The sequence below is a fragment of the Callospermophilus lateralis genome, chromosome 4 (genome assembly GCF_048772815.1).
Source record: "Callospermophilus lateralis isolate mCalLat2 chromosome 4, mCalLat2.hap1, whole genome shotgun sequence".
NCBI classification, from domain to species: Eukaryota; Metazoa; Chordata; class Mammalia; order Rodentia; family Sciuridae; genus Callospermophilus; species Callospermophilus lateralis.
This window is the reverse complement of record NC_135308.1, coordinates 160,988,602-161,014,165: the sequence shown is the minus strand read 5'-3', so window position 1 is coordinate 161,014,165 and position 25,564 is coordinate 160,988,602. Positions and strand designations below refer to the sequence as shown.

Genomic DNA, 25,564 nt, shown 5'->3' with positions numbered 1-25,564 from the left:
TCTCATAAAGGACGGGGGTGTGGCTTTAATCTTTAGCCTGTCTCACACCAGTTCAGAGAACACTAGACCCCAACCCCAGTGGGAAGAGCCAACAAGCCACACCCAAACTGTCCTTTTGTCCGTAGTCTGTGTCAAAGTGGGAAGGTTTTGGGTGGGAGGTGGGGATGGTCCGTGTTTCAAGAGCGGGGGAATGATGTTTAAACATAAATAAATTTTTTTCCTTTCCAGAAACACTATTTATTTATTATTTTTAAAAATTTTTATCTTTTTGGGGGGTGAAATTGGCAGATGCCCTGAGTCAGGCTGTGTCCTGGGTCACTGTGGCTGGTGAGATCTCTTAGGGCCCCATCGAGTGGGCAGTGCAGCCCCGCAGCAGCAAAGTCCAGCAACGGACCCTCCTCTGGGGCCCTCTGTGCTGGGCGCATTCCAGGCATCTGTGTCCTGACACGTGGGGACCCAGGGAACGGGAGGAGGCCTGGACCTCTGTGCCAGAACAGGCAGTGGGACTGGGGGGAGCCTCTGTGGGAGTTGTGGGTGGGTAAGCTGACCAGGAACACCCACTTAGCCCTTTCTTCTTTTTGTTTCTATTTTTATAATGGAAAAGGGGGGCCTGTCAGATAAGCAGCCCTATGCTACGTGATTATGTTTTGTTTTGTTTTGTTTTGTAAATTGTATGATTTTTAAATATCTGAGTTTAAAAAAAAAAAGAAAAAGTACAAAAAAAAATCTTGTTAAGGCCTTAAGAAGGGGTTAGTGCATCTTTCAGGGGTCACTCTGCCATGGGGATAAAATAGCTGTTTCACAAACAGTTTTATTTAAAAAAACAAAAAAAATCAAAAAATAATAAACTTCATTTTAACCTTGTTTCCTTTTTCATTTACTATAAAGTGAATGCGTCTCTTCCTTTTCCCACTCCAGCCCCCAAAAGGTGGTCTTGGTTCTGCTGTAGAGGAGGCCACCATCAGACCTGGCTCCTTCGACCCCCTGCCTCTCGAAGGCCAGGCAGGCCTTACAGCAGAGCCTGAAACCAGCCAAAGCCCAGGGGTCCTCTGGGCCACTCCTTCAGGCCGGTAGAACCACCTGTGGGGGGACAGGCAGAGTTCCTCAAGTTGATATAAGGACATGTTTCCAATGAACATTAATTTTAAAAGATTATAAAAAAATAATGAAATGTTAATGGAGGTTTTTTTAGAGAACAGAAATATTGGAAGGAATGTTGTGAGGTAGAAATAAGCAATTATAAATGAGTTCTTGTGTGCTCATCAATTTGGGACTGCAGAAATGGCAGATTAATTTCATTTTAATGGCCATAGCAAGCAATGTGGTCCATTTCTCATTTTGCTCTGCCAGGATGGAGGTGTGGGTGGGTGTGCTGTGTCAGCCTTGGGACCATGCTCAGGCAGCTGAACAGGACCTGCATAGAAATGATGGCTTTTGAGCTGGTTGGCTTCCCATTCTGGTCTTGACTTCGCATTAACACAGTTAAAATGAAATTGATAGATTTCAGGTGTCAAGGCCTAAGCCACAAAACTTGAAAAATATGTATCTTGAGGGAAATATTTTCCTGACAGCAAATGTTTGTCACTTTGCCTTTTATTCTTTTGTCCTCTGTTGATTTGCTGATGATACGTGACCGTTGCAGGGCTTCAGAGTGTTACTGGGCTTCAGAGATGACCTTAAGCTAGGGAGTGACCCTGTTGCCCATTTCCCTCTGGACTCCCATTTTTCTAGCTTCTGCCACACCTCAGCTGCCTTTGTGCCGTCCAGCTCCTGCAGCTTTTGAAGTTAGCATGTGTGTGTGTGTGTGTGTGTGTGTATCTGTCTGTCTGTCTGTCTTTTTCTTAATATGACTTTTTAAGAGCAGTTTTAGGTCAACAGCAGTATTGATCAGAAAATGGAGTGTCTTGCTCCCCCCACATACAACCTCCCCCTCTGTCAACATCCCCACCCAAGTGGTACATTTGTTAGGACTAATGAATCTGCTTGTACCTCATCATTGCCCATCAAGTTCACAGTTCACATTAGGGTTCTCTCGGGTGTACATTTTATGAGTTTGGACAAATTTATAATGACATATATCCTCCATTATGGTCTCACACAGGGTAGTTTCACTGCCCTAAAACACTGCTCCAACTATTTATCTCTCCCTGCCCCTACCCCTGGCAACCACTGACCTTTTTATTGTCTGCATTGTTTCACCTCTTGAAGAAGGTCAGGTGGTTGGAATCATACGTTATGTGGCCTTTTTAGATTGGCTTCTTTCATTTAGTAATATGCATTTATGGTTCCTTCATGTATTTTCACGTGTTCATGGTTCATTTCTACTGACAAATAATATTCTATTGGTTTGGATGTACCACAGTTTATCCATCCACATGCTGAAGGGCATCTTGGTTGCTTCCAGGTTTTAGCAATTACAGATGAAACCCATATAAACTTCAAGTGCAGGTTTCTATATTCTAAGTTTTAGGATCGATACCAAAGAGCACAATTTGGCTCATAAGGTAAGAATAGTATAGTTTTTGTATGAAACTGGCAAACTGTTTTCCACAGTGGCTCCTCCATTTTGCATTTCCACCAGCAATGAATTTGTGCTCCTGTTTCTCCACATCCTCCCCAGCATTCAGTGGTGGTGGTGTTTCTGATCTTGGCCATTCTTAGAGGTGTATAGTGGCTCTTTTTAAAAAAAACTAATGTTTTTTTAAGCTGTAAAAATCAACAACATGAGTTGGAGCAAGTGGTGGAGCACTTGTCTAGCATGTATGAGGCCTTGAATTTGATCCTCAGCATCACATAAAAATAAAGGTTAAATTACTTTTAAAAACACATGAAATGAATCAACCTGTTTTTAGACAGTAGATAGCTTAGTAGTGTTGAGTATGTCCAAGCTGTTGTGCAGCTGATCTCCTGAACTGTTTCTTCTTGCAAAACTAAAGCTACCCATTAACTCCCAAAGAGACTGGTCCACCTCTGGAGTTTTCCATTTCTTATTTCTGAGAGTATTCCACTGCCTGTAATCTCCTGCTCCCCCCAGTGCCTGCCTGTGGAACTGCATCTATAAGGGCAGCCCACCTGGTATCAAGACAAACCAGAAGGTAGAACACAATCATCTTCTCCTTTCTGTCTCCAGGGAGGAGCTGGATGGAATTGGGAGTTTAGCCTGTCGGGGAGAAGGTTAAAGACCAGGAAAATACTCTGCACTGGCTGAGTACTACAGTCTCCTGATTTCTAGAATTCTCAAAATGGTACTTTGGTGGGATATATCTCCCTAGGGGGGAACAAGGGCCTAGAACTTCTAGTCAGCCTCCTTGCTGCCATATGGTGAGGTGCTGGGTCTCACCACAGTGACAGAGGGCCTGTCAGTACTCAGCACATTTTACCCTATGACAGGTATCCCACTGTAGTTCCAGGTTGGGAGGAGGGGTATTTTTCTAAAGTAATAAATTCTAGGGAATTTCTGTACTGGCCATTAACAAAATATCCTGCAAAAACAGTGGAGAGCTAGAGTTGGGAGTGTGGATGTGGATCCTGATGCTGTATTGTGGTTTTAACCTCATTATGTGATGTCTCCTCTGCCTTGGGGACATAAAACCACCTCCCTGTGGTGGCTGAGGAAGAATAATGAGTTGGAGCATGGGGATTGTGACCAGCAGGGCCTGGCACATAAGTGCCAATCATTGGAAAGTATGAACCTCCTTACTGCAGGGTTTTCTCATGGCTGCCGCATCTTGAACCACAGGCCTCTGCCATGAGGAGGACGCAGCCTGTACCCTCATTAGGATGACTGCTTGAGGGAAGGCTTGACACCAAGAAGCAGGGGATAGACAAAGGCCACCATGTGACAAACATTCAGACCATCCTGCCAGTCTGCCACGCTTCTCTGACAGTTACGGGAAGGAAGTTGCTGCCAACTAGGCAGAAACCCTCAGCTGAGCCAAATGGGAGGCCACAGACCGGACCTGAGAAGTCCCCCGGGTGTAAGTGGATCTTGCCTTCCTGGTCGGTTGAGAGGCCTCAAAACTGATCTCCACTTAGACCAAATTTGCAAAGCCTCAGACTCCAGCCACCTTCCTCCTGCTACCCCTCACCCACTCACACAGGACTTCCCAGTGGCACCTTACCCCACAGCCAGGTTGCCTTGGTCTGAAGGTTGCCAGTCAGTCCCTTCGTCTCTTCCAACAATGTCCCCCATGTCCCTCAAAGAACTGCTGGCATGGCATTCAGCTGTCTGATCTTTCTGTGCCTCTTCTTGAATGTGGACTTTGGGAGAGGACACACTGAAATTTCCAAGATCCTCATGTGATCCATGCCCCAGTATCCAGCCCTTCAGGACCAGCAAGTCCAGCTTACGTGACACCTCTCCACTGGCTGTCACCTGGAGAGGGCAGGAGAGGCAAGGACCTGTGCAGCTGCCCCTGCACCTGTCCTGCCCTGGCTCCTCCCTGCACTCTCTGCCTGCACAGTCATCAGAGCAGCCTGGCTCCCAGCAGAGGGCACGGGGCAGCCTCAGCTCCTTTATAAGGGAAGGGCCCTGACTGAGCACTTAGGAAGTTGACAGGTCCTGGGTGACAAGGGACACTAGGTGTTCTCAAATCCAGTGGACAGCAGGAAATGATGGGGCTGCTCACGGGGCTCTAGTGTGTGACCGTGGCTGTCTTCCTGCTCCTGGTGGACCTGATGCACCGGCGCCAACGCTGGGCTGCACGCTACCTGCCAGGCCCCCTGCCCCTGCCCGGGCTGGGCAACCTGCTGCAGATTGACTTCCAGAACATGCCATACCCTCGGTACAAGGTGAGGAAGATGAAGTGGCCCTCCAGCAACAGACATGGGTGGTGGGTAAAGCTACAGGCTGTACAGGGAGCTGGGCCCTAAAAGGAGGCAGGTTTGAGAGGCTTCATGGGAGAGGGCACTCCAGAGCCCGAGGACACCCTGAACTTTCCAAGAGCAAAGGTGTGGGAAGACAAAGGCCAGGAGGTGGGGCAGGACTTGGCAATGGGTCTGGGATCCTGTGGGACAGGGCATATATTATGTAGGCCCCAGTCCCTTCTGAATCTATCAGAGGGAAAGATCTTAGGGATGGGGGAGGGGGTTGAGAGAGGAACAGTGACCAATTCTTTGGCTGCGGTGGGGCTTGTGCTTCACTGCTTACCTCTGTGAACCTATCTCCTCTGTAAAGTGGGATGCTAGTGGTCCCCATGGACAATCTCTGGCCACCTCTGACAAGGACATAGTTAGGTGGTTGGATCCAACGTGAGTTTCTCCACCATAACAGGTGTGGCCCACCAGATCTTGGGCAGGGGAGGCAGCTCAGTGGTAGAGTGCTTGCCTAGGATGGCTGAGGTCCCAAGTTGATCCCCATAACTGCAAAAAAAAAAAAAAGACACCAGGAGTCTTCCTTGCCCTGTTTGACCTGAGTTCCCCAAGACTTGCCCAGTGATCTGGGCCCTGCATTTTGGCAGGGACCTCAGTTTGATGGGCACCCTGACCTTTTGCCTACAGCTACGGCACCAGTTTGGGGATGTGTTCAGTTTGCAGCTAGCCTGGAAGCCCGCGTCCTGGTCAACGGACTGGTAGCTATATACGAGGTGCTGAAATGCAGCAAGTATACTGTTGACCACCCGCCAATGCCCACCTACCAGCACCTGGGCCTTAGGCCACAGTCCAAAGGCAAATGGCGAAGAGGGTGAGGCAGGGCCTGATGGGGTGGCAATGTCGTTAAGGCCTGGGAGCAAAACCTGGAAAAGAAGGCTGTGTAGATCATGGTCAAAGTCTGTGGGCAGGCAAAGGTGGGCAGGTACCCATGGGAGGAGTGCAATGGCAGGGGCAGTGCCAAGGACACAGCCAGCTGCTCTTGGATAGGTGCACATACCCACCCATTCCCACAAGTGGTCCTGGCAACTTATGGACCTGCCTGGCGCGAGCAGCAGCACTTCTCCATGTCCACCATGCACAACTTCGACCTGGGCAAGAAGTCCCTGGAGCAATGGGTGATCAAGGAGGTGCCTCTGTACCACCTTTGCCAACAAGGTGATGGGCTGAGGGGCATAAGAGGGGATAAGATGGGCAGGGGCCACACTCTGACTGGCTGCCCCCTCCCAGGACGCCCATTTAGCCCAGGACCCTACTGAACAGAGCAGTGTGCAATGTGATCTCCTCCCTCATCTACGCCCACCACTTCGAGAATCATGACCAGCGCTTGGCCAAGATACTGGGCCTTTTGGAGGACACCCTGAAGGAGGAGTCTGGCTTTATGCCAGAGGTGCTGGGCTCAGGGGAGTCTGTTCAGGGTCACCTTCATGCCGTCGGGCCTCCAAGGAGGAAGATTAGCATGCAGGGATGATGGGAGAGGGCATTCTGGAGAGGACACTGTAAGAGGGAAGGCCTGGAGGTGAGCACATCTCAAACAGTAGCAGGACAGGTGGGCCAGGGTCAGAGGGCTCCAGGAGAGGAAAATGAGCCCGTGCCCTCTGTCCAGCTAACACAAGCTCGAGATTTCCATGGTGGGCTGCTCCTTCCGGCAGCCCAGGCCAGCAGAGAGCTTGGAGGCTGGCTCTGGGGAGGGAGCTGGACACTGGGTGGGACAGGCAGGCCTGGATCCACCCTGGAGGAGGCTGGGACCTGAGTGTGGTCCAGGAGAGTGAGGAGCACAGGAAGGACCCAGGTCCCCTCTGTGGCTGTCACAGGTGCTAATGTTGTCCCTGTTCTCCTGCGCATCCCAGGGCTGCCTGGCAGGGTCTTCCCTGCACAGAAGGCCTTCATGGCCTTGGTGGATGAGCTGTTGGAGGAGCACAGGATGACCTGGGACCCAGCCCAGCCACCGCGAGACCTGACTGACGCCTTCCTGGTGGAGGTGGAGAAGGTGAGGTGGGGCTGCCTGAGACGGGCTAGGGGACGTGGGCCGAGGGTCCTGTGAGGCCTGAGGCCAGGCAAGGTGGGACCTGTGCTGTGCATCACCCACTAACCCAGCACCAGGCCTGGGTCATTTGGTAGCTTCCTCTCTCTCTACACCAAATCACCCTCTGCCTGGTACAGGCCAAAGGGAACCCTGGGCAGCTTCAAGGATAAGAACCTGCACGGGACCTTGTCATCTGGCCCTACTATTTTATCAGCAAGGATGCTAGAATCTTCTGGGGCCAAGGGTTACTTCCAGGGGTTCAGTGTGGACCAACTAGAGTCTGCCCAGCCTGGTTCAGTAGAGGGGTCCTTATGTCATCCCTCCCAGTCCCTGCTCATGGCAGGCATCTCCTCCAGGGGATGATGCTCATCACCAACCTGTCATCTGTGCTGAAGGATGAGACTGTCTGGGAGAAGCCCCTCCGCTTTCACCCTGGACACTTCCTGGATGCCCAAGGCCACTTTGTGAAGCAGGAGGCCTTCATGCCTTTCTCAGCAGGTGCCTGTGGGGCCTCCCTGTCCCTCCCCAGGGCTCCTTGGAGGGGTGGAGGCCAAGGACAGGCACACTGAGCCGGCACCCCCCACAGGCCACTGCGTTTGCCTTGGGGAGCCCCTGGCTCGCATGGAGCTCTCCCTCTTCTTCACCTGCCTCCTGCAGCGCTTTAGCTTCTCAGTGCCCCCTGGACAAGCCTGGCCCAGTGACCGTGGTGTCTTTGCCTTCATTGTTGCCCCATCTCCCTACCAACTCTGTGCTGTGCTCTACTAGAAGGGGCACCAATTCCCCAACCTGCCTCCAGTTGGAACCCTGATATACAATAAGCCTGTCTTGTGGCTGCCACTTGATTTCTTTGGTCCGATCTTGACCCCTGACAAGCTCCTCTCTATGATGGAATCATCCACATCTTTTATGACTGGTTTATTTCCCTAAAGGTAATGTACTCAAGGTTCATCCATGCCATAGCAAGCACCAGGGCTTCCTTCCTTTTTAAGCAGAGTAACATTTCTTTGCAGAGTAGTCCCTCTGTATCCCTGTTCCTCTTTCCTTGGTTTCATATGAAAATGGAAAACCACAGTCCAAAAAGTCTTATGTGGAAAATTCCAGTAATAAACAATTTGTGAATTTTAAATTGGATGCCATTCTGAAGAGATCAATATAAATCTCCTGACTTCTCCCTTCATCCTGCTCATTACAGACATGAATGATGCTTTTGCCCAGAGTATCCATACTGTATTTGCTACTAGCCCATTAGTCACTTTGTAGGGGTCTTGGTGATCAGCTCAACTGTAGGACACTCCAATGCTTGTCTTCAAGTAAAAAGGTCAATAATAGCCTAATGCCACATCACAACACAACTGTCACTTCATTTCACCACCCAGGTAGCACAGCACCTCACACTATCATAAGAGTCAAAGGACACGTGAGGTATAATAAGATGTTCTGACAGAATGGGACCACATTCCAATAGCTTTCATTTCATGGTGTGTAGTTGTTAATAGTTCTCTTATCAGTTTTTGTTATTAACTACATCTAATTTATAAATTAGCTTGCATCACTTCATCTTATCACCTGGGTATTAAGGTACAGGTATTACTCTCCCACTGTAGAGTAAGGGTGAAGGGCGGGTGTGGACAATAGGATACTTGGCAGGAGACCAAGCCCACAGACCCTCACTGCAGGTCACTGCTGGCCAGCTTCCGGGTCAGCCGTGTTATCGTCCCTGCCCAGGCTACAAATTAACCCTGGTGGGCATGAGTGGGTAGGGACAGCAGCACAGTGTGCAGGGTGGATCGTGCAAAGCTTCAGGCATCCCCTGGGGCCCTGGGGTGGGTCTCTGTGGATAAGGGCTCCTGTCCCCTGCTTTCCTGACCCACTCACCTGCCAGAGGACACTGGCCTCCACCTGCAGCTGTGACTGTGGGGGTACAGCGGTGTCTGTGAGACCCTCCTTCAGCTCCTGTGGACATAGATTCAGAAGTGGAATTCTGGCTCACGGGGCAAGTCTCTTTCCATCTTTGAGGCCCACTGTGCTGTTTCCCGCGGTGGCTCTACCATTGAGGTTCCTGCCAGAGCACAGGCTCCACGCCCTGCCCAAGCTGGCAGCCCTTGTTTTCTGTGGTTGGTTCCTTCCCCTCCTCCCTGCCTTTCTTCCTCTCTTGCTGTACTGGGGCTGAGCCCAGGGGCTTGTGCCTTCTAGGACAAGAGCTCTGCCATTGAGCCACCTGCCCAGCCATTTCTGTTTTACTGAGACAGGACCTCATTAAGTTGCTGAGGCTGGTCTTGAACTTGTGATCCTCCTGCCTCAGCCTCCTGGGTAGCTGGGAAGACCAGCGTGGCCCCCGTGCCAGCTGGTGCTTATCCTCTGTAGGAGGCGTCCTGGTGGGTGAGAGGTGGTCTGTTCTCCATGTGCGCCTTGCTCTAGTTAGAGGTGCTTCTTGGGGTCCTCTTCTCCCACTCTGTGTGGCCTTCTCCCTCTGTGGAGAGCAGCCTCCCATGCCCAAAGGGTTCAATTTTCATGAAGTCCAATTTGTCCTTGTGGTTTTTGAGTTCATACGTGGGGACTTTGATCCAATGTTATTTTTGCACATGTGCCGGCTGAGGGTGGCTGCACTCCTGTGCGTGTGGACGTGCAGTTTTCCCAGCACCGTTTCTGGAAGGGGCTGTGCTTTCCTGTGGAATGGTGTCGGCACCGTTGTTGGAAATCGTTTGGCCACAAGGAGTGAAAGGGTTAATGTGGGGGAATGTTCTGAGAACTGTGCTGTCAGGTGATTCCTTGTTTGCAGAACCACAGGGCTTACCTGCATACACCCAGGTGCAGCCCCCTACACACCTGGGCCAGGTGGTAGTGCCTCCTCCTCCTCCTAGGCCACGCCTGTGCGCAGGTCACCCTACTGAATGGCGGAGGCAGTTGTGCTCAATGTTGAGTTCAATGTGACCAGGTGATAGGAGCATTTCAGCTCCATTATCACTGTAAGCCACTGCCCAAGGGCATGTGGCCCATATTTTACTGCAAGGTTGATGTGCAGCTTGAGGGTCCTCGGAGCTCATTTCTGGGTCTTCTATTCTTTCCTGTGAATGCCTTTCTTACACCAGTATTACGCTGTTCTGATAAGAGTAGCTTTGTCTAGAAAGTCCCTGGCAATGGTTTGACACAATTTTTTTATTTTATGGTAGAAAAGTGACAGTCCCTAGGAGAAATTTTACTTCAGATTTTGAATTTTGAGCTTTCCTTAAGCCAGTAATATGCAGTAGGAGGCTCTCTGGTGCTGACAGAGAAGAGCAGGAAGGTGCAGCTCCCGGTCGGCCACACGGTCCTGAGGCCACACCAGGTGCTCAGCACGGTGCTGCGCAGTGCTCATCTCAGTAGGTGAAGGGTGGCACAGTCGTTTCACCTCAGGTGGGTCCTTCCAGATGGCACCCGTCACAAATCAAGGAGAAGCGGCACTATTTTGAAATCAGAAAAAGTGAGTCTTCCAAGTTTTTTTCAAGACTTCTTTGGGTATTTGGGATCCCTGGACATTCCATGTGAATTTTAGAAAGGGGGTCTGCATTGAGTGTGCAGGTGGCGTAGGGTACTATGGACACTCGAGCAATATTTTATTCTAACCCATTAACAATGAAGGATTTCTTTCCATTTCTGGGTCAGCCTTAATATCTTAAATATCCTATGTCTTCTTCTCAGCAGTGCTTTGTAGTTTTCAAGGTCCGCATCTTTCATTTCCTCAAATTACTTAATTGCTAAATTTTATGCATTGCCTGTTTGTTTCTGTAATTTCATCCTCACATGATTCATTGCTAGTTTATAAAAGTTTAGCTGAGCATGCCCATCTGGCTTGGAGGCTGAGGCAGGAGGATCGAAGTTCAAAGTCAGCCTCAGCAAAAGTGAGGCGCTAAGCATCTCAGTGAGACCCTGTCTCTAAATAAAAACAAACAGGGCTGGGGATGCAGCTCAGTGGTCAAGTGTCCCTGAGTTCAATCCCCAGTACCCCACCCCCCGCAAAAAAAAAAAAAAAAAAAGTACAGCTGACTTCTGTGTGTTGACTTTGTGTCTTCTGCTTTCCTGAATTTGTTTCCAACTTCTGAGACTGTTTTTTGTGAGACTTTCGATTTTCCCCGGTCAGGGGTCCTGTCCGTGCCTGGACAGAGACCCTTCTCCCCCTGTCCATCTGGGACGCCTTTTCTCTCTTTTCCTCAGTTGCCCTGTTGCGACTTCACAGTCCCAACTGCTGAGCAGAAGTGGAGGAACGGCCATCACTGCTGCTCTCCCACGGAGCTGCATCCCCACCCCTTTTGATTTTTTGAGACAGGAACTGGCTAAGTTGCTGAGAGCCTTCCTAAGTTGCTGAGAGAGGCCTTGAATTTGTAATCCTTCTGCCTCCACTTCTGAGTCTCAGGGGTCCCAGGTGCACACCTGGTGCTTGTTCTGTTCCTGAATTTATAGTAGAAGCTTGGAGTGATTTTAACTGAAGGGATTTTATACATGGTGTTATGGGGTTTTGTTCTGGTTGTTATTGTTGTTTTGAGTATGGGGGACTGAACTCGGGGGCACTTGACCACTGAGCCACATCCCAGCCCTATTTTGTATTTTATTTATAGATAGGGTCTCACTGAGTTGCTTAGTGCTTCACTTTTGCTTTGGCTGGCTTTGAACTCTCGATCCTCCTGCCTCAGCCTCCCAAGCTGCTGAGATTACAGGCGTGAGCCATTGCGCCTAACTGGAGTGATGGTTTGTTCTATTGTCCCCCGAAGCTCATGTGCTGAAAGCAGGTCCCCAATGCACCAAGGACCAGAGGTGGGCTTTTAGGCAATGATAAGGGCTCAAATCCATCATTTGATTATTCCATGACAGCCGAACGGACTACTTCGGGTGGGTCCTAGTTGGCAGAAGGCCTGCTGGGAAAGCGTTTCTCTTCTCCTGTCCCTGCTCCCTGCTGCCCGGCTGTCACGAGCTGAATAGCTTTCCTCCTGCCCTTCTGCCTTGGACCCAGCCAACCAAGGGCTGAATCCTCAGAAACCATGAACCCAAATGAATCTTTCCTCCTCTAAATAGTTCTTGTCAGGTAATTGATCACAGTGGCAAAAAGCTGTTTTATTATGTTGACTTTTGTTATGAGTTTAATTATATTGAGGCAGTCTCCTTTCTTCCTAGTTTGCTGAATGCATCATGAAAGCACATGACTCCTTTCAAATGCTTATCCTGAGTCAACGGAGCTGGTCCTGTGGTTTTGGTCTTCTGTCCTGGTAAGGGGATGTGTGACATTGATCGATGCTGACGTATCCTGGCATCCCAGGAATAAATCCCACTGGTGGTGGGTTCTAATTTGTATTCGTTCCACTTTAAGTGGTGGAATTCTCCAGTGAAGCCACAGGGCTTTTCTGCATCTGGAGGCCTGACCACTGAGCCGATCACCTCACTACTGTAGGATCTGTTCCGATTTCTTATTTCTTCATGTTTCAGGCTTGGTACATTTTGTTTCTCTAGGACTTTGTACATTTCTTTGCCGCCATACTATTGTTTAAAATATTCTTATATTCCTTTTTATTTCTGTAGAATCGGGAGTAACGTCTCCACCTTCAGGTCTGATTTTGGTAATTTGCGTCTTCTCTATTTTTCTTCTTCCATGTAGCAAAGGTTTGTTAATTTTGTTCACCTTTTTGAATAACAAGTTTGGGTTTTGTGGTCTTTGTCTTTTGTGCATGTGTGTGTGTGTGCGTGCGTGCGCGCGCGTGAGTGGTACTAGAGATTGAGCCCAGGGAATGGAACCACCATCTGACCCAGCTATCCCTCTCCTTGGTCTATTCCCAAAGGACTTAAAATCAGCAGACTACAGGGACACAGCCACGTCAATGTTATAGCAGCTCAATTCACAACAGCTAAACTGTGGAGCCAACCTAGATGCCCCTCAGTAGATGAAAGGATTAAAAAATGTGGCCTATATACACAATGGAATGTTATTCAGCAATAAAAGAGAATAAGATCATGGCGTTTGCAGCTAAATGGATGGCATTGGAGAAGACAATGCTAAGTGAAGTTAGCCAATCCCCAAAAAACAAGTGCTGAATGTTTTCTCTGATATAAGGTGACTGGCCCATATGGGGAAGGAGGGCGAGCATGGGAGGAATAGACGAACTCTAGGGAGGGCAGAGGGGTGGGAGGGGAAGGGCGGGGGCATGGGGTTAGCAATGATGGTGGAATGTGATGTGTTCAAGTTCACTATCCAAACCACATGTATGAAGACATTAATTGTTATGAACATACTTTATATATAAACAGAGATATGAAAAATTGTGCTCTGGGCGGGGGTTGTGGCTTAGCGGGAGAGCACTCGCCTACATGGATGAGGCCCTGGGTTGGATCCCCAACACCACATAAAAATAAATAAATAAAGATATTGTGTCCAACTACAACTAAGAAATAAAATTTTAAAAAAAGAAAAATTGTGCTCTCTATGTGTAATAAGAATTGTAATGCATTCCACTGTCATGTATTTAAAAATGAAATCAATTAAAAGAATTCATCCCATACGTCTCTGGAAAAAAAAAAGAGAGAGAGATTGAGCCCAGGGGTGCTCTACCACTGAGCTACACCCCCAGCTCTTCTTTATTTCTATTTTGAGACGGATTGTTGTTGTCCAGGCTGATCTCAAACTTCTCATCCTCCTTCCTCAGCCCCTGAGTCACAGGGTTAGGGGGGCGATGTTACAGGCATGTGACACTGCACCTGATTGGATTTTGTCTACTGTTTTTCTAGTTGCTATTTCATTATATCTAGTCTAGATTTAAATATTTCCTTTTTTTTTTTTTTTTTCCTTCTAGCCTGGGATTTAGTTTCCTCTTCTTTTCTTGTTTGGTTTTTTTTTTTTTTTTTTTTTTTTTTTTTTTTTTTATCATATGTAGTTAGGTTTTTAAATCACAATTTTTTCCCCCTTTTTTAAAAAATTATGTAGGTGTTAACCATTATAAATATCCTGCCAAATACTACTTTTGCTGGATCTGATATGCTTTGGTGTGTTTGTTGTCTTTTTTTTGGATACTGAGGATTGAACCCAGGGATGCTCTACCACTGAGCAAAGTCCCCAGCCCTTATTATTATTTTTTTAAATATTTATTCTTAAGTTTTAGGTGGACACATTTCTTTATTTTACATTGATGTGGTGCTGAGGATTGACCCCAGTGCCTCGCGCATGCTAGGTGAGCGCTCTACCACTGAGCCACAACCCCAGCCACTCAGCCTTTATTATTTTGAGACCAGGTCTTGCTAAGTTTCTGAGGCTGGCCTCAAACTTGCAGTCCTCCTGCCTCAGCCTTTTGTGTTGTTGGGATTACAGCCATGTGACACCATACTGGTTGTATTGTCTTTTTCATTTAGCTCAAGTGATTTTTAAAATTTTCCTTGTCCTTTAATCGATTACTTAAATTATTAAGTTTAGTTTCCACATATTGGTAAACTTTCTGGTTTTCTTTGTTTTTGATGTAGCATAGTGATTACAAGAAATACTTTAAATAATTTCGAGTTTGGGGAATTAAGGTTGCATTTTGTCCTAACATATGTTCTATCACAAACAGTGTGCCATATGTACTTGAGAAGGGTATATGTTCTGCTATAGCTGGCTGTTGTGTTCTATTAGGTCCAACTGAATAATACCATTGTTTAAGTTGCTCATTTCCTTACTAACCTGTCATCTAGTTGTTCTGTTGTTATTTGCATACAGTCCTACACCATTTAAGCTGTGGGAATACTTTCTGAAAAATGCATCATCAGGTGGTTTTGTTGTTGAATGGAAAATTTTGGAGATGAGAAACTCATAACTTTTGGTTGGGTACCTTTCTGTGTAATGTGATGAAATCTTATGCTGTGCTGCTTCTTCTATGTAGGACCACTATGAATTATCCTTTTGTGCAGTGTATCCATACAGTATATACTACCTGCCTGTTAGTCTCTTGATAGTGGTCTCAGTGATCAGATGGACTATCACAGTATTGTAGTGCTTGTGTTCAAGTAACCCTTATTTGACTTACTAATGTTTCCATAGTACAAGATCTAGTGATGTTGGCAATTCAGATATGCCTAAGATAAGCCATCAAATACTTTTTTTCTGTGAAAAGGTGAAAGTTTTGTGACTTATCAAGAAAAGAAAAACAATCATATACTGAGGCTCCTATGGTTGGAATGAATGTTCTATGAATTAAATTGTGAAGAAAGAATAAGAAATTCAGCAATTTTGCCATCACACCTCACACTGCAGAAGTTACAGCCACAGTGAGGGGTAAGTGCTTAGTTAAGATGGAAAAGGAGTTAATTCAGAGGATATGGTACTATCAATGGATTCACGTATCCATTGTCAGATTTAGGATGTATCTCAAAGAATGGGGGACCACTATTTTTAATATAGCTATATGAAAATTCTATTTTTTTTCTGGTCCTGGGAATTGAACCCAGGGACACTTAATCACTGAGCCACATCCCCAGACCTTTCTTTCTTTCTTTAAAACATTAGTAAGTCTTTCTTTTAGTTGTAGATAGACACAATACCTTTATTTCATTTAGTTATTTATATGTGGTGCTAAGGATCGAAACCAGGGCCTCACATATGCTAGGTGAGTTCTCTACCTCTGAGCCACAACCCCAGCACCCCCAGTCCTTTCTTTAGAGACAGGATCTCACAGAGTTGCTTAGGGCTTCACTAAGTCGCTGAGGCTGGCTTTGAATTTGTGATTCTCTTGCTCAGCCTCCCGAGCTGCCATGATTACTGGTGTGTGCCACTGTGCCTAGCCATTCTTTTTTAAAATTGGTTCTTTTTAGTGACACATGACAGCAGAATTCATTCTGATATAATTGTACAAGCATGGGATGTATGTTAGTCTAGTTAGGAGCCCATTCTTATGGATATACATGAAAATAAGATTCACCGTGGTGTGTTCATATATGTGAACATTCTTGACTGGTATTTTTAGTGTCTGGCTTACCTCAGGGATGGTTTCTGTTAAATTCCTTTATTTTCTGTGAATGGGCCATAGTTTCCTGTTTCTTTGTCCATTTTGGAATCTGGGGGGGGGGAATTGGACAGTCTGAATGGTCTGGCAATGCAGCCCTCCCATTCCTCAGGGATGCTGAGCTTCATTTTTGAGGCCTGGACCTATTCACATGGAGCTTTCTAAATTTTTTTTTGCAAGAGATCTATTTCCTGTTGTGTGAGGACTCTGAATTTTCTGTTCCATCATCCCTGAGGTCAGTCAATGACCTGTCAAAGATTTCCTTAAATGTCTGGCTCTTAAGAGCAAAAAAAAGAAGAAGTCACTGTCTCTGACTCTCCTGATGGGTGCTTGTGGGAAAAGAAGCTGCTGGAGCCGGGAGCTCCCCAGCCCAGGCAGACTTCTGTGGGTCCTTCAGTGTCTGCCACCCTGCCGGAGCACAGCCTCACGTTTGTGGAGGGCAAGATCCTCACCCACCGTGGTACCAGCCACGTGGTCCAGGAACTCAGGCCATTCTCTGCAGGAGAACAGGGGACTTTTTTGTGTTTGTGTTTGTGTTTGCACAGACTTTGCCCTTAGCAAAGAGCCACAGCCTCCGCCTTTATCAGAGCTGCCTTGGCTGCCGTCCTGACCCAGCAGGAGGCCGACTTCTCACGTAGTGGATCCTGATCATCTTTTCTAGTTTCCTGGTTATATCAGTGGAGGGGCCCGTCCCCAAGTTCTCTGCCCCACCATCTTGTTTGATGTCATTTCCCCGGGGACATTTTGAATCACTGATTCAGCCTCTTTACTTGTTACAGATACCTAATTTGCTGTCATACAGGAATTGCATGTATTATTTCATCTTAAATCTGTTATCTGCTGCTATAACAGAGTAACACAGCACGGGAAATTTATAAGCAGTAGAAGTGTGTTAAGCCCACAGTTCTGTAGAGTAAGTAGTCTATGATTGAGCCAAGTGTGGTGATGGCACACACCTATAATCCCAGTGAGTCAGGAGGCTGAGGCAGGAGGATCACAAGTTCAAAGCCAGCATTTTCATCTTAGTGAGACCCTGTCTCAAAATAAAAATGATAAAAATCACAAAGGACTGAGGGTGTGGCTCAGTGGTAAAGAACCCCAGGTTCAATCCCCAGTAAGTACTACCCCCCCAAAATGATCCACAATCAAGGGGCTGTCTGATGGGGACTTTCATGCTCATCATATAGTGGAAGGGCAAGTGAGTACATGTAGACAGAGAGAGAAAACTGGGCCAAACTTGCTTTTATGATAAACCCAATGTTGCAATAACCAGCCCCCTATGATGATATTGGCATTAATCTGAACACAAGGGCAGAGTGCTTGCGACCATCTCTTAATACTGTTATGCTGACAGACAGATTTCAACCTAAAATTTGAAGGGGACATTCAAACCATAGCATGTGTAGTAGGTTTTTTTCCCCCAACACTCTAATCAAACACCTGAGACATGCTATGTTATAAAGAAAAGAGGTTCATTCAGCTCACAGTTCTGGAGGTTCAAGAGCCTGGCATCAGCTCAGTTCTCATGAAGACCTGATGGTGGGTGTCATCACAATGGCCAGAGTGCCTAGGAGGCATGCAGGAGAGGTGATATTAGCGGACAGGAAGCCACAGAGACAATTCAGGGTCTGGATTTTTAACAACTTGCTCTGTGGGAACTACCCAATGCTTTACGGCAAGCCCCCCAGTGACCTTGGGACCTCACAGCCTCTCTGATCGCCATGCTGAGGACCGTGCCTCCAACACATGAGTCCTGGGGACAAAACACATCCGACCCTCTGTTCCTGGGAGGCCCGCCGTGACCTCTCCTTTCCTTTCTGACTGTACTCATTTGAGTCCTCTCTTCTCTCTGCCACTGTCCCTCTCACTCCTGCTCTTCAGATTTTCTGCACTTTGGAGGAAACGGAGATGGCTTCCTGGGCTGTGTGATGTTGGGGACGAGCTTGGGCTCCCGTCAGCCCAGCCAGCCTCCAACAGCGCTGCGTTCTGAGCTCACCAAGGTCTTGGTGATTCGTCCCGGTTCTCAGTGAGCACTTAAAGATGTCCCCTGCTGGAGGAGTCCTTGACACTCCTCCTCCTCTTTCTCTTTCTCTTCTGAATTCTCTCTCCCTCAGAACCTAGGAAATCCACAGGCGAAGCTGGGACAAAAAAAGAACTGGGGGTGCTGGAGACGGGACCAGGGGCACATCCTGACTGAGCTCCGTCCCAAGTCCTTGTTGAGTTTTTATTTCAAGTTGCTGAGGCTGGCCTAGAATTTGTGGTCCTCCTGTTTCAGCCTTCCAAGTGGCTAGGATGCCAGCCCTGCACCACCAAAAATTGTTAATCTCCCAACATTTCTTGATTTTTATAGCATGAAAGTGACAGGGGACCCCAGCAATAGGGGATCCCTGAAACACAGCATGCGACATGAGGGTAGGAGGTTTCAGATGGAAACATCATACAGCAATCCAGCGGGCATACCTAGACAACAGGCCAGCCTCATCCCCTGGGGAGTTCCACTGGACATTTAAATGAGGGGACACACCAACCCCTGGTCAGACTGAAGGGACTCCAGCTGTGCCCTCTGAATCAGCAGTAGCCCCTGGGGTTGTTGCACAGCGATCTGTCCCGCAGACCTGCCAGGCAGACATGCTCACCCCTTCTGCCACACTCTTAACCAAGGTCGCCACTCCTCATTTGCGACACCCACAGTGCATAGATGCTGATGATGTAAGCACCAGTTCCAGCTGCCCGTTTCTAGCAGAATCGTACAGACAGGGGTTCATTCCCCCAACACGACGTGAGACACAGGTCCAGAGGGTGTCTGGTCCCAGATTCACCCCTGAGCCCTTGTGTCCAGGATTCTTACTGGGGTTTGGTTTTGTGGGCATGGAGCACAGTGTGGCTGCCATTAGCTGCCAAGGCCCCAGCTCTTCTAGAGGTCAAACGGATCCAGCCAGACTCAAGATCCCATCAGACATCGACTGCTAGCATAAGCTCCTGGCATGGACCAAGGCTGAAGGAAAACAAAAACCCAGGTGTCAGCCGGCGTGTCCGAGGGCATATTAGCCACCCCCACAGGATGGTGAAGTCCAGGTAATGCTTCGCAAGGTCCAGGGCTTGGATCCCGTCACCCTGCTGAGTCACCCTTCGGCTCACACAGGCTCAGCCCAGAGGCCCACACATCAGAGCCAAGTGAGCCCAGCCCACACCAGAGGCCAGCACCATGGTGTCTCTTCCTTGTCATATCTGACCTGCCACAGAGGGGGAGAACTGAGGGAAGGCAGTATCAACACCGAGGGTCGGTCCCCAGGCTTCAGAAGTCTCCCTGAGAAGGGCTGATGGGAGCCAGGAGCAAGCCACCTCCCTAAGCCTCTCAGGTACCGGAAGGCATGATTGGCCTCCTCCCTGGCCCCTGACCAATACGGCCACCCAGGCCCCTGTGCAGGGAGGACTTTCCTCTCAGGCCATGACAGCTCAACTCGGGATGCCGTCCTATGGTGACCACGTTGGGCAGGGCCCACAGGCTTCACCAGGAGCAGGGAAAGAGCCCAGTGGGCTGCAAGTCTGCCCTAGGCATGGGGTCAACCTTGGACCTGTGTGTCAAAGAGGTGGGCAGAAGAGAGGCCGCTCGGGCAGCTGAGAGGAAGGGCCCTGCTTCTAGACCTTGCCTTCCTCTGTGCTGTATGACCCTGGACTCGTCCCTCCCACCAGGCTTCTCTTTATCTTCTGCCACTGAGAAGGTTACGCCAAAGGAAAGCCCTGTCCTGATTTCTGGTGACATTTCTGGGCCTGTGATTTTTGCAGGTCCTCCCCCCTCTGACCCACCCTTGAAATGTCTCCTCTGGCCTGGGCATGCAGGGAGCACCCCCGCGTGTCTAAGGATCATCTGCTTAGGGATCAGCCTGGGATGGAGAGCCCCAGACACTCGAAGCAGAAGCCACCAGAGGACACCAGAAGTCACCAATTTCATGAGTACCCTGGGGACACGGTGCTCCCCACCTCTCAGCACTCCAGGGACTGTGGACTGGGAGCTAGCATTGAGTTGGAAGGCCAGCTAGGGTGTTCACTGTGGTGCAGGGCTGGGGGCAGGAAGCAGTGTCCCTGCAGCTGCTGGGAAAGAGTGGGGTGTGACCAGACTCGGTTTGCCTGAGCAGCTTGGGGCCCCTGAAAGGAGGCACGGGGCCTGTAGGGGCAGAGACTCTCAGGAGGTAGACTGGATCCTTTCTACCTCCTGAATGAGTCTTGGGGTACCCAAGGTTGGGAAGCAGCCCAGCCAGGGCTTCCCTGGAGCTGGGCCTCCCGTATCCAGGCCTCCTCCTGCCTCCCCACCATGGGAGGACAGGCTAACACACAGGCAGGCTTGCCCTGTGGGTGTCTTGCTGGGGGAACGTTTGTCCAGGACAACATACCCTCTGACGTGAGGGACCAGCCACTGGCTGAGAGGCCCATGTGCAGCCAGGAAGGGGGAGGGGCCTGCAGTTCCTGCCAACCCAGGCAGGAGGCAGGAGGGAGGGAAGGTCCAGGTCTGCCTACCTGGGCTTCTTCCCCATGTAGGGGGAGGTGACTCCATTACTTCATGCTCGAGGCTCACAGCCTTTAGCAGGATTATTTCTTCCCTTGTCCTTTGCATATGGATAAGTGGCAAATGAAGCCTGGGTGCTCTCCTTGGCCCCCACTGGAGTCCCCCTGCCGAGGCCCTGCCCACGTGAGCAAGGCCTCCCCCTGCCTCCCCCACCACACGCTCGTGCCCAGGCCAGTCTCCCTCCCTGGCTCTCTCCAGCTGATCTGGACCTGCTGGCTGCCAGCCCTGCTCTCCCTGAGGCCTCCATGGGGCCAGTGAGATGGCTTCGCCTCCCTCCTGTGAGTGAGCTGTCCCCAATCTTGATTCCACACCAGATGCTGATGGGGTCTCTCCTGCTGAGCACAGTGTCCCCAGCCAGAGCCTGAGATGCTAGAACTGTGAAGGCAGAGCAGGCTTCTCAGCAGCTGCCCCTGAGGGTGGAAGACAATGAGGAGCGTCTTCAAACCCTGGAGGGAGAAGTATTTCTGATGGAGAACACTATGCCCAGCCAAACTGATATCAATTCTGAATGAGGAGAATTTCCAACCTCTAAAGTCCCCTCACATGCACACGGTATCATGGAAATGGCCTTTGCAAATTCATCTCACCACCAGAGCCGCGCAAAAACTGGAAAAAATTGTCCGGCCTTCGGGACTGCGGGTGTAGCTCAGTAGGGGGGGCATTCACATGAGGCCTTGAGTTCACTTCCTAGTGCTGCCTGTCCCCCCAAAGAAAAAGCAAATAAGAAAAAAAAATCGTTAAAAATTAAGATGGGGCTGTGGCTGTGGCTCAGTGGCAGAGCACTCACCTAGCATGTGTGAGGCACTGGGCTCGATCCTCAGCACCATATAAAAATGAATAAAATAAAGGTCCATCAACAACTAAAAAAAAAAAAATTAAGTAAGTAAGATGCCCCAACAAGCCATGAGTGCTCATTCAAGGAAAGTGGCAGAAGTTTGGAAAAGAACAGCCACCTCGCGGCCTCTTATCCTGCTCTAGTCCATCCCAACCCCCCAGTCCAGCACTGTCCTCAACAAAGAGAAGCAGCCTTCACAGCAAAGCCCAGCAGTGACCCAGGGGACCCATGGGGCTGGACACTGGGCCTCATCCCCCAGAGAACTGTCAATACTTGTCCTATCTGGTGGTTCCCAGGTCATCCCCCTGGCAGGGTGGTCTCTTGGTGCCAAGGACTCCCCTGGTGAAACTGCGTTCTCCTCAGGAGACTCTGTTGAAAGTAGAGACAGGGATGAGAACCAGAGCTACCCAGGCAACGGCTGGCAGCTGGAGCTAATCATACACAAAGCAGGAAGCTTTGAGGCGCGAGCTGAGGCCTGAGGCCTGCAGAGGTGGGAAAGCTCTGGCCATTCCTGGGGGTCTGGGAGGTCAGGCCCGCATGCAGGGCCAAGTGCCTGCTCAGGAAGACCTGGCCCTCAGCTCTCACCTCTGATTCACCTGGAGGTCCCAAGCCAACAGGACCTGAAGGCAAAGTTGAGGTGGCCAAGCACCTGGCTGAGCTTGGAATCATTGCCAGGGACACAGAGCCCCTCTGCAGGGACTGGGAGGTTGACTGGGTCCAGAAATGAGGGAAACCTCTGAGCAGTCTTCAGATGAACACTGAGCTCGCTGAGCAGACGTCAGTGGCCACAGAGGAAAAGACAGTAAGAAGCTGCAGAGTGAATTCTGAAAACTCAGTAGCAATGAGACATCCCAACAAATGACAGTGACAAATTCTGGGCAGGCAGGGAGTCTGTTTTCTGTAAAAATGAATAAACCACAAGTAAGGATTTGAAATGTCCCATTTTCCCCCAAAAGTCACAAGCCATGCAAAGTAACAAAAAAACAAAACAAACAAACAAACAAAAAAAACCATGATCCATACACAGGAAAACAAGCCACCAATGGAATCTGTCCCTGACGTTGAAGCAGCTGGACAAAAGCCTCACAGGAACACTCAAAATCTGTTCCAGGACCAAGAAGGAAAAGCAGGGCTGCAAACTGAAGGGCTAGAGAATATCACCAATAGGAGGGAAGTTATGAACAGGAGCCAAAGAGAAATCCTAGAGTTGAAAAGGACAATAATCAAAACGAAAATTCACGTCAGGGCCTCAAGGGCAGGTGTTAAATAGACACAAGAATCAGCAAATGTGGAGACAGATCCACTGAAAGTGTCCACCACAAGAAACAGAAAGAAGAATGAAGAAGAGAGGATAGCAATTCAGAGACCTCCGAGTGCAGCAATTCACTCATAGTGGGAGTCCCAGAAAAGGAGAGAGAGAAAGCTCTACACAGAATTTTTCAAGACATAATGGCTGGAAACTTCCAAAGTTGCATGAGAAAATATTAACCTACACATCCAAGAAGCTCAAGGAACCACCGACAGGATGAACTACAAGATCATAACTCAACTGTCAGAAGCCTAGAGAAGCTGGGCTCAGCGGTGCTCACCTAGGATCCCACTGACTTGGGAGGATGAGTCCGGAGGATCGCAAGTTTGAGGCCAGCCTCAGCAATGAAATGACACTGTTCCACAAAAAATAAAAGGCAGGGGACTGAGGGTAAAGTCCAGTGGAAGAGCACCTTTGGGGTCAATCACCAGGACTAAGAAAAAACCTGGAGAATGTTGAAGCAGCAAGAAGGGACTCCTCACAAACAAAGGAGCCTCAATTACATTAGCATGTAAGGTCAATCACAACCTTAGAGGCCAGAGCAGCAAGGACTGTCCCTCAGGAAGAGGCTGGAGGGAGCTGTTCAGGCTTGGCAAGGGGCTTCTGGCTCTACCCACTGGTGGGTCAGGAGACTAGTGAGCGCACCACTCCCCTGTGGCCTGCTGACACCCAGATGAGAGCTGCCAGTGTCAGGCCAGAGCCCAGGAATGTGGGCTGGGCAGTGAGCCAGATGGGGCCTGAGGCTCCCTGGGAGCAGTCTCCAGCCTGGAGAGTCTGTCCCAGGCAATGTCGTGTCACTGAGAACCAGGCTGTTGGTGCTGGGCTGTGCCTGTGGAGAGCGTGCCCAGGATAAACTCAAGGCTGTTCATATGGGAGTGATCTGAGCATGGGTGGTGTGGTGGGTGTGTGAATGAGCATGTGTGTGTTTCAGTGAATGTGCATATCTAGTGTGCAGTGGGAGGTGAAGAGAACCAGCGCTGCTGTAGTTTGGGTAAGGGTTACGTGTCCCTGATGGCTCCATATGTTAAAACTAACTCAATCCCATTGTGAGGTGCTGGAAATGTAGCCTATGATGTTCAGAGTTAGGGCCCTTGGGAAGTGATTAGAAATAGAAAAAAATAATTAGAATTGAGCCCCCCAATTAAATCAATAAGAAGAGAGCAAAGGAGACCCACTAAATCGACACACACACACACACACACACACACAGACACCCACTCACCCACTCCTGGTCTTTTGCAATTTGATACCTCAGGAATCTGCCACCAAGAATGTTATCACAGAAATGAGCCTTTGGATCTCAAGATTCATAAGCCCAAATCCCTCTCTTTGCTTATAATGTATCCTGCCTCAGGAATTTCCTTCTGGTGATGAAAAACAGACCCATTCTGGTGGAGAACCTCATTCTCCTGTGCTCTATGTCCCATAGCCCTTCTGATCACAGTGATCTCACTAAGGCCCCAATCAGATGTGGATGACAAACGGAGGAAGTGGGGGCTCCCCTGGAGCAGGCAGGCGGGGTAGGGAAGCATGTGAAGGTGCCTTGTGAGAGATGGTGTGCCACATTTGGGGTGTGGGCCTAAGAAGAGTTGGGGATAGTGTTGTCAGACCGCAGTTCTCTGAGCAGTCTGGACCGAGCAGGGCAGAGTGAGTGGGGGGAGGGGCAATTCTCCTCCCCATCTCTATTCCTTCCCCTGGTAAGTGCCTGAAGGGGGAAGGAGGGGCAAGGACCTGTGTAGCTGCCCCTGCCCCTGCCCTGCCCTGCCCCTCCCTGCACTCTCTGCCTGCACAGTCAACAGAGCCGGCTCCCAGAAGAGGACAAAGGGCAGCCTCAGCTCCTTTATAGGGGAAGGGCCCAGGCAGTCAAGTGCCCAGGGTGTAACAAGACTGTCCTCCCTGGCCCAGGTACCTGGAGTGGCCAGGACAGCCGGGTGTGCCAGAGGAGCTCGTGGACAGCACAGCAGCCATGGGGCTGCTCACTGTGGGCCCTGAGTGTGGCCGTGGCCGTCTTCCTGCTCCTGGTGGACCTGATGCACCGGCGCCAACGCTGGGCTGCACGCTACCCGCCAGGCCCCCTGCCACTGCCCGGGCTGGGCAACCTGCTGCAGATTGACTTCCAGAACATGCCCAGCTCCTTCCAAAAGGCAAAGGAGCCAGTGGTAGATGGCAGCAGAGGTCATGTTGACCCCAACCACAGACAGGGAGTGATGGGTGAAGCCCTAGGCTGGACAGGAAGCTGGGTTTGAGAATCCTTTGGGAGGCCTAAGGTCATAGTGAACTTTCCAAGAGCAAAGGTGTGGGAGGACAAAGTCCAGAGGAGAGGTGGGACTTGGCAGCTGGTTTGGAATCCACTTGGGGGGGGGTATAAATTATGCAAGTCCCCAATTCTTCTGATGTAATCTGAAAGATCTGGGGAAGGAGGAGGGGCCAGGGCCCTGAGCAGCAGTCAGTCAAGGATTCCAGGTCGAGAGAGGCACAATGACTGCTTCAAATCTGCTGCTGCTGTGGGGCTTGCGCCTCACTGCTCCCCTCTGTGACCCTGTCTTCTCATCTGTAAAGTGGGCCCTAGTGGTCCCCACTGACAGTCTCCTGGTTCTGGCAAGGCAAAGGCATAGCTGGGTGGTCTGATCCAAAGCGGTCAGACTTCACTCACTCCACCACAGAGGCCATGACCTTCTCCAGCATTATGAGCCAGATCTTATCTTGCTGTACTCATACTGTGTCCCCAGAGGTGTGCAGTGAGGCTGGGTCATGTGTTCCGGCGGGGACCCTGGTTTGGCAAGCGCCCTGACCCTCCACCTGCAGTGCAGCGCCGTTTTGGGAACGTGTTCAGCCTGCAGCTGGGCTGGAGCTCCATGGTCGCGCTCAAGGGGTTGGAGGCGGTGCGCGAGGCTCTGGTGAATCGGGGCGAGGACACTGCAGACCGGCCGAATATGCCCATCAATGAGCATCTAGGCTGTGGGCCTCGATC

The 25,564-nt window shown here is 49.7% G+C and overlaps 1 long non-coding RNA gene and 1 pseudogene across 2 annotated transcripts in view; one reads left to right on the top strand and one right to left on the bottom strand.

Annotated features, from left to right (window-relative positions):
• LOC143398317 (uncharacterized) overlaps positions 1–24,774 on the bottom strand; it is a 43,181-nt gene extending 18,407 nt beyond the window's left edge. The window contains exons 1-3 of one of the 2 annotated variants that reach the window (XR_013091259.1): positions 24,503–24,774; positions 17,371–17,452; positions 16,860–16,918 (exon numbers count right to left, since the gene is read on the bottom strand). This is a non-coding gene — a long non-coding RNA (uncharacterized LOC143398317). Of the gene's footprint in view, positions 1–16,859; positions 16,919–17,370; positions 17,453–24,502 lie in introns of those variants that run through there. The other variant, XR_013091258.1, reaches the window with a different exon arrangement.
• Positions 1,352–7,065, top strand: LOC143397376 (cytochrome P450 2D17-like; annotated as a pseudogene).
• Positions 24,775–25,564: the final 790 nt, after the last annotated feature.